The sequence below is a fragment of the Canis aureus genome, chromosome 3 (genome assembly GCF_053574225.1).
Source record: "Canis aureus isolate CA01 chromosome 3, VMU_Caureus_v.1.0, whole genome shotgun sequence".
NCBI classification, from domain to species: domain Eukaryota; kingdom Metazoa; phylum Chordata; class Mammalia; order Carnivora; family Canidae; genus Canis; species Canis aureus.
In genome coordinates, this window is record NC_135613.1 from 9,659,658 (window position 1) to 9,668,911 (window position 9,254).

Genomic DNA, 9,254 nt, shown 5'->3' on the forward strand with positions numbered 1-9,254 from the left:
TAGTCCATCTGAAATGAGGGTTTGGGGCCCTAGGGTAAGAATTGCCCTACTGCAGCTGATAGCAGATAGATTTAAACCCATAGTATTTCTTTTCTCAGCTGAGAGGGGTCGGGTTAAAAGATCCAGAAGGTGAATAGAGCATGAAACGATGCGCTTATGTAACTATATTGGTGCTACAATAGAATGGCATCTCTAAGAATAAAAGCATCCGAGAACCATTTTTAATAGGAAGAAGGAAAAGCGGGCGCTTCAGTTGAGCATCCTTAAAGAACTCTCTGCAGGCAAAGCAGGGTTGAAGGTGCTTCACTTAAGGGAGCGTGCTAAACTTGAGGAGGATATAGTCAACTGCCCTTTCCCAGAGAAGTATCTTTAAAATTAACTTGCCAAAATCTGGTGTTTTAAATCCGGTTTGTCCCTGGGCTCTGTCTATACTCAAAGAAGAGAAATGGGGACGAGGGCAAGCATGTAAACTGGATGGGGTGCATTCCAAAGGCTAGTGGAGGATTCTAGTGGAGGTGCTACCTGGACTTAGGTCCAGGCACTGGCAGCGGAGGGAAGTAAATGCACATGAGGTAAGTTTTGGAGGCAAAACCTATAAGGTGTACCTACATATTGAATGTGATGAGGAACAATTAATACACGGAAGTCAAGAATCCGTTGTATCCATTCACTAGATCCTTAGAGATCCAAATGCTTCCTTAGAGTTCCAAAGCCGTTTCCACTAAACACCACTGTCCAGCTCTCATCAACTGGGGTCGCGCGTAGTCACCATCTGTGGCTTGGTGACGTGCCCAGGTGCTTTTCGTGCAATCAGTGCCTCCAGCTGTGGAGCTCAATGGCGCATGCCTGTGCCCTTCCCAAACGGTACCTTCTTCGGAGGGCATGTGTGGAACAGCATCTTTATTCCCTAGAATCAAGCATTGTCAGTGAGCACAGTGATAGCAAGAAGATTTGGTGTGGGGTGAGACAGATGTTTACGTGTACAAGGAACAGAGCATATGAGTCTTGGTTAGAATTCCTCTGGGCCACCAAACTCAGGAACCCTGGTGGGTCATGGGGGTGACCACTGTAAAGTCAGCTTGGACGGTGAGGGCAGCTTGGAGGCCGTGAGAGGGCCGAGCTCACATTTCACTGAATACTTAGTGAGTCTGTGCCAGTGCCAGGCGAGGCCGTGGGGATTTTGTAGTGAATGAAATAGGCAGTGTCTTCTCTTTCCTGAATTGCTTTTGGAGAGTTTTGGCCCATGAATCGAAGGGGGAAAGAATCAAAGTGAGAACAGTTAAAGCTCAGGATCTTTTCCATTTTAAGGAGGGTTGTTCCATGGAATGTTAGAGTCTCCAGGAACTTAACTCTAAACCCTCTTCTCCATCTACATTAACTCCCTAAATATTTTCATCCACTGCCATAACTTTAAATACGATCCGTGGGCAGATAACACTCAAATGTGTATGTTAAGCCCTTCTTTCCTCTGAGTTCTAGATATATATCACCAAGTGGCTCGTCAGCACTTCTGCTTCAATGCATAAAAGCAGCTTAAACTGAATGTGGGCAAACTGAACTCCTCATTTTCTCTTCCAAAGTTGGTGCTTAACCCTCTTGGTAAAATCTACCACCACTTTTTCTGTTCCTTCAGCTGCAAACAGAGGGTTCTGTTACCTGCACAGCAAAGCCACCAGCAGTTCTGCAGGTTCTCTTCAAAGTGCCCTCCTACCCACTGCTTATTCCTCCCATTTTGCACGCTCTTGATCCTGGTGTAAGCATGGTTAGCTCTTGCCCCCTACTTCATTAGTCTCCTTCCTTTCCTCCATTGTCCTTGTTTCCGGTGTCAATTTCCTGCTTGGAAGCCTGGGAAAGTATAAATCAAAAAATGTTTTAAAATGCAAAGCAGAGCCTGGCTCTTCTGCACTCAAAACCCCATCCCATGGCTCCCGTCCTTCTCATGCTCTATAAGACCAGACAAGTCTAGTCTGTGCCTCGCTCCCACCTCCATCTCTTTGACATCTTTTTCCACCAGAAGGAGCTTTAGTTTCAGGTGAGTGAAGTCTAAGTTTCATGGGCCCTCATTTGGCACAGGTCCTTTCTGAGATTTGAGAGGGTCCCTGAGCAGTTTTATATTAGGAATTTTATTTTCTGTGTCATAATTAAAGGGTTCCCCAAACTGCATACGCTTCAAGCCTTACGAAACCTGGTTTCACCTCTTCTGGCCCTCTCCTGCTTTCTTCTCTCCAGCCCTGTCAGCCGCCCTTACTGCAGCAGACATGGCAGGCTCATTCCTGCCTTGTGGCCTTGGCCCTCACTCTTCTTCCAAAGCATCACCTGGTTCACCCCCTCCCTCTGCTCAGGTGTCTGCTCACATACCTCCTTGTGAGAGAACCCTTCCCTGATGGCTGCCTCCCTGCATGCCCTGCCTCTTTCCCCTCTTTACAGCTTTCCAAAGACGTTAGTATATATACTTGTTTGTCTATTGTGTATTGATTGTAGATTGTTTGTTGTGTTGATTGTATATGTTGTGTTATCATTCACTAGAATAGAAACCACAGATGGATGAGGACTTTCCCTGGTTCACTATTTATTCCAAGATCCAGGAGCAGGGCCTGCCTATAGTCAGTGGTCAGTGAGTGCTATCTGGATGAGTGAAGGCAGGGACCAGCTATTCACCATCTTCTTTGAGAAAAACTTTGATGAGAACTGAAAATGTATACAAGGGAGAGAAGAAATGACTGCCTTGTGGTGAGGTCTATAGAACATAAAGAAGGGGAAGCAGTAGGGCCCAACTTTCTGGAGCAGCACTGCCCTCTAGAACTTTCTGTGGTGATGAAAACATTGCATATTTGTGCTATCCGATAGACACTAGCAACTGTGGCTTGAGCACTTGGAAGTTAGTGAAGCTCAGGAAACTGAATTTTAAATGTTATTTGATTTTAGTTCATTTTATTTCAGTTAACATATTTGATTAATGTCATTAGCTTTAAATAGCCACATGTGGCTAATGGCTACCACATTGATCGGTGTAGGTCTGGGGACTCAGAATCCTTTATCTGGGATAGCAGGATATAGCCAGACGCCGGAGCTGAGACCAAAACCAAGTACTTCTGATTTTAGAGGGAAAACAGTGCTCTCAGATCACCACAGAGAGGAGTGACAGGGTGTAAAACGGGCATGTTCTTCAAGCTGCCTTGAGATCCTCTAAAAGCAGGACTTTTTTACTAACAGTGTCTGATAGTTAGCAATCATTAGATTTCTTTCTTTTCTTTTCTTTTCTTTTCTTTTCTTTTCTTTTCTTTTCTTTTTTTTCTTTTCTTTTTTTCTTTTTCTTTTTTTTTTGCGATTAGCCAGACTGGATGACTTAGAAACACACACACACCACAGAAGGTTTGGTTTGAACTAAAAAGGCCAGGTGACTTGCATCGATTAGAAATAGGATCTGCCCCGGAAGGATGAGAAGCGGTCACAATGAATACACAATTTCATACTCAAACATGGATGCAAGCAGCCAGATCCAAATGAGAGCAAGACTCCTTAACTGCAGAGCTGGTGTCTGAGAAACACCTAAGATGAAGAGCGAATGACAACTAAATAGGGTTTTGCATGGCACCACCAATCCTATTTTCGCGTGAAGGGTGTATGGCAAAGGGATCAGGTGGGCAATTGCATTGTTCAGCTCACCCGAACAGATTCTAACCACATCTGGAAAGTCAGCTGTGGTTCACATCCCCACAGTTTAAGAAGGAAATAAAATGTAGAGGAAATAAAAGAAAGGCCACAAAAATGATAGAATGTTGGAAGAGCAAACTCGAGTGGTCTGACATAAGAAGTAATTTATATCCTCCCAAAAGAAAGGCTTCTATGGAGGAAGTGACCGCAGTCTATAAATACCTTCAAGGTAACCATAGAAATGAGAGAGAGGGATTAGTCACCATTTTCTGGGATGGCAGGACCAGGAGCCATGGCCTAAAGCTAAGAAAGAAAAAGTATTGTAGCCATTAGTTAAAAAAAAAAAAATTCTTTTAGGCTATAAGGACTGGACAGGATAGAACTCTCACGGGAAGGAAGCCAAGTCCTGTCACTACACTTAGAAGCTGATCGAATGAGATAGTAATGGAAATAAAAGGAACATCAGACTAAGGACTTACTATGTCCTGTGAAATAATTGGTCTGATAGGTCCGGAAATCTGCCCTTGGCCGTGGCCCACGCACGAGGCCTCAGAGAAAGGTAAAAGCTCCACACACTGTTCCTCCAGACATGCTGAAGCCAGGCAAATGAGGAGAAGTTTCTCCTGACAGTTGTTTTAAACCGGCCCCAAGTTTGAAGTTTTGTGCATTGTGACCACATATGGCCCACACCCTTACATCTGGATTTTTGGTTTATCTGACTGGCTCTGCTGTGGGAGCTGGGCTGAGAAGGGCCGTGATGCCGGCTGTCAGAGCACCATCCTCAGGCTTCCTCCTTCAGAGAGGATTGTGCAGCACCGTGTACAGCCTTCCAGGATGAAAGTCTGGCTTTGTCTGATCCATGTGCACAAGGCAGGGTAGTGGCTCTGTTAGTAACGATGATCAAAATGCTCAAGTTCCCTCTTGCCTTTCTTGGAGGAGTTTTATAAATTGATCTCCCTTCAGTCTTCCCATCATGCTGGGGTGTTATCACCCCGATCTCTTAGCATTCTAAACATTGGAGTTCCAAGGAGCTGAAGAGACCATATCATCTTCTTATATTTTTCACAGTGAGAAAACTGAAGCCCAGAAATATCAAGTGAAGTGCTGTAGGTCGCACAGCCAGTGAGGGGCTGACCCGGATTCCTTTGTCTTCTACATTACGACGTCCTGCCTTGCAAGGGGAGAGATGCATCCACCCATTCAATAAATAATTTCTGTCTCTTATGATATTATGGCACCGTGTTAGATTCAGCAGCTCTGTTGGGGGAGGAGTTGAAATATGGATCATGCATAGATTCTAGCTTCCAAGATGATCATCTCCAAAGCACAGTTGCCTATACCAAGGAGTGCACGATGCAATCTGAAGGGTATCAGAAGGAAATGTTGGGGCTCCTGTTTTTGAAAAATGTCTGTTTTGTGTAAGTTCTATGGTGTAAATAATAATGCAATGTTAGATTATGTGTGTGTGTGTATGTGTGTGTATAACTTATAAATGAAATAAACATACATTTATTGGGAATGAGCAAGCTAACATTTTACAAATTGATTTAGGATGGATGGATGTAGCAAGATTAAACTCCTGTAATTATAATGGCAGGGAGCACAGTGATGCTGTTGGATGACTGAGGACCCAGAGGAAGGATGTGGCGGGATTAAGCAGAGCCTTGAGGAGGTGATGTTGGAGCTGTCCTTTGAGGGATGGGTAGCGTTTGATAAGGTAGAAGAGACAGAGGAGATGAAGAGTTTCCAGTGTAGGGAGAAGGAGCCTCACGGCGGGAAGATGGGCATTCTCTGGGGATTATACAGGAAACCCGAAGTAGTTCTTGTTGGCTGGACATTCAGGATAAGGAAATGAAATAGCAGTAAATAAGATTAGAAAGGCAGACGTGGGTTGTATTGTGACAGGTCTAAATGTTAAGGTCTGCCTTGACTACTTACCAAAGTGGTCCTGTGGGAACCAAAATGGAAGTGGGTGAATGAGAGCAATGGTTTCCCAAGGGGATTTGGAGGAGCTGCTTTGCAGGGAAGAGTCTTTCTTGGCTAAGAGTAGAAACGAAGATTGTGTACAAGGTCACAGATGAGGAAAGGCATGGGGGGCGGAGAGGAAGGGTCTCATGCTTCTGGGAGACCATGGCAAAGGTGTGGATGTACATCGCTGCAACAGGGAAGTGAAAACTGTGGACCAACGATTTAATTTACTTCAATCCATCTTCTCGATCAGGGTGACTCATAATCCTAACTCATGACCAATACACCCAACTCCACCTTAAGACCTCTGGTCCCTGAGGACCCAGGGTGGCCATCACTCGAGACTGGCACTCTCTCTGTCTTGCGCTTGTCTGCAGAGTGCCCAGGAGGAAGTGTTCTTATAAAATCATTGCAGCATTTGATGGTGGTCAGGCCCCCTCAAGGGAGGGTGATGGGAGGACGGACTGAAGAGAGAGAAGAGCGTTTGCTCCTGAAAGTATGGAAGACGGCTCCTGGACACGTGGCAGATCATGGACACCTGCAGCAAGGCGGGGCTTACTACACAGTCTATCACAAAAGCATTTTTAATGTGATTTTTATTTGTACATGGAGACTGAGGAGGTTACGGGTCATTTCTCATTTCTTTGCACACACTGCTTTTCTTCCTTTTCTTTCTTCTTTAGCTGCTAGTTTGAAAAACAACTCTTTGGTAAGGCAAAGCTGTGTCCTTATCACATTAATGTCTGTCTCGCCTTCTCCAGAAAGTAAGTTCCTTGAGGGCAAGCTTTTTGCTTTTTGGATTTTGTTTGTTTTGTTTTAGTTTCTTTTGTTACTTGCTGTGTTTCTAGTGCTTAGAACGATGCCTGGCACATAGTAGATGCTCAATGAACATTCCTTAAGTAAATGAATGTGTTTGCTGTTAGTGCAGGTGATGTTTGTTGACCTATAAGGGTCTCAGGGTAAGCCAGCTAGAAAGTTGTGCCAGAAGGTAGAAATTCTTATAATGGGTTGCTTGGCTTGTTGATTACTCAGCCCAAAATCCATGTCATATTAGGTGGCCAGGTGGTTAGGAAGTAGAACCTTCGACTCTGACCCTTCCCACCTTTGTCTCCTGTTCACGGTGGGGGAACGTCTAATAAACATGGAAACCTATTCCACATGAGCTTTTTATTTTCACCAGATTACACTCTTCACCCCTTGTGTCCTGCCTGTGCCTTAGTTGTCAGACTCAAGTATAGAAATCTCACCAGGTACCTCTGTGAAGAGCCTCCTAACTTGAAGTTGCCATTTAGAATCAAATGACCCCTGAGATCTAAAATGCAGTGTTCCCCCTGTGTGTCCTACTCAGATTTTTTTTTAAATTTTTATTTATTTATGATAGTCACACAGAGAGAGAGAGAGAGAGGCAGAGACATAGGCAGAGGGAGAAGCAGGCTCCATGCACCGGGAGCCCGACGTGGGATTCGATCCCGGGTCTCCAGGATCGTGCCCTGGGCCAAAGGCAGGCGCTAAACCGCTGCGCCACCCAGGGATCCCTCTACTCAGATTTTTATTGCACATTTATGTGGACATTTTCAACTGTACTTTTTGCTTTTAAGAATTTGAAGAACATACAAAAGCTGGACACTGGAAAGGGAGTGGGAGACACCCTTTTGTGGTAAAGATTGCTATTTTTTTTAAAAAAAGATTTTATTTATTTATTCATGAGAGACACAGAGAGGCAGAGACATAGGCAGAGGGAGAAGCAGGTTCCTACAGGGAGCCTGATGTGGGACTCGATCCTGGGACTCTGGGATCATGCCCTGAGCCAAAGGCAGAAGCTCAACCACTGAGCCACCCAGGCGTCCCAAGATTGCTATTGTTGTTAGTAGCGGTAGGTTTTCTTTAATGGTTCAAGTGAAGATGCCATTAAATGATGACCGTAGGGCCTATTAATAATATATTGTTAAATATGTTAATACATTATATACTATTAAATGGCCTAAATAACATCCCAAGTATTTAAAAACACAGCCTTCGAAACAGGTTCCAAGTTTGTTGATTGATTCTTTGCTTCAAAAAATTTTGAACTAGTATATTAGGGGTCATATAAGTTTCTAAGACAGTTAATTTGTTTGGCAGTCTTCGTTTTTTTTTTTTTTTTTTTTTTTTTTTTAAGGCAAGTAATATACTGAATCATTTTGTTATCAGTTCAATGGTATTTTCATAGTGCAGTTATGGCTAATGAATTTGATTGCATTAGTAATCTTGCCAAATTGTGAAATACCTGATTTATTTGGCCAACATTTTCTGACTTGCTACTGTGACTCAAAGCAAGTATTCTTGCTGTTGTCATTTTCAAACATATTATTAAATCTACATTTATAGTAGAGAATTATTCCACTTAAAGCCCAAAGTGATCTTTGTTACAGGCTTTTAAGTCTTAAGGTTAAAGAATAGCATAAATTGTGTCTTGTGGTGAAATAATATTTATAATCCTACCTCATTTGCAAAGAACCTTTACATACATTATTATCTTACTATCTCCATTTTATAAAAGAGGGAACATGGACTCAAATATCTTGCCAAGAATCCAAGTGTCAAAGCTGAGTTGCAAACTTTCTTCTTGTGAAGCTAACTGTAATAGTCTGTAGAACACCTTAACACTTTGTTCCATTCTTTCTGCGTTCTTTGATTGTGAGGATGCGAGCATGATGTACCTAGAGTAACCCTGGATTTGTTATTGCAAACAGAAACTTTCTGAGATTCTAACTGTGTGAGCTTATGCTCCTGGTAAGCATTTCGGGGCGGGGGGCGGGGGGCAGAGGGGAAATTATGACACCTAAGTGCCAGGTCTCTCCATGTTGGAAGGATTCTTATTTTTGACTGTTGGAGATTCATTACTTAGCAAATATCTGTTAAGTTCCTGTTGATTTTTCTAAAATGATTTTGATTTTTCTAACTCTTGCTTTTTGATGGTTCTGAATATCTACTGACTGTTTCTGTGTATGTTTGTGTGTATGTGTGTCTGCTTGTGAATCTATATGCATACCTGTCAGTTGGGTCAGCCAATTTCTATTCACTTGTCTGATTAACACATGTGGACGAATTATTTAAATAACCTGATTGTGGAATCACTTTTGATCACTTGTTGCTCTGGGTGTTCTCGTCTTGAGCAAACCTGATATATGCTGAACTCTGAGGTTTTCTCATCCTCTTGGCTTTCCCTGGGAGATTTATTTTACATCTCCACCCTGTTCGTATTCTTGCGGGTATGCTGTGGGAATCATTGGTTTCCATGATTCTCATCGTTGCTGCCACTACACTGTGATATATCTGCTTTATACACGTCCTGAGGTTTCCACTAGCTATCAAGACTTGTTATTTAGGTGGCTTGCCTTTCAGAGTCATGTAACTTTGGGAAGTTGAGTTCTTGTACAAGGTCAATATGGCTAAATGCCATGATAGCTTTAATCAGATGCCTCTGCACACATGAGGCATTTGCAAATCCTCCCAGTCCTCATTCACAGATGCTGCTGGCTCTTCCTTTGTTCATAGTCTTTCATCTTCCCAGGACCTATCCCTACCTTCTGATTCATCATCAGAAGGGGACTCTTCATTTGTGACTGGTTTTATCTCAGTTCTCATGCAGC

At 43.2% G+C, this 9,254-nt stretch overlaps 1 long non-coding RNA gene across 1 annotated transcript; it reads right to left on the minus strand.

The window, feature by feature from the left end:
• LOC144304850 (uncharacterized) lies at positions 1 to 4,271 on the minus strand. The gene is made up of 3 exons (XR_013371844.1): positions 4,134 to 4,271; positions 1,657 to 1,845; positions 1 to 907 (listed from the first exon to the last, which is right to left on the minus strand). It is a non-coding gene; the product is annotated as an uncharacterized LOC144304850 (long non-coding RNA).
• Positions 4,272 to 9,254: the final 4,983 nt, after the last annotated feature.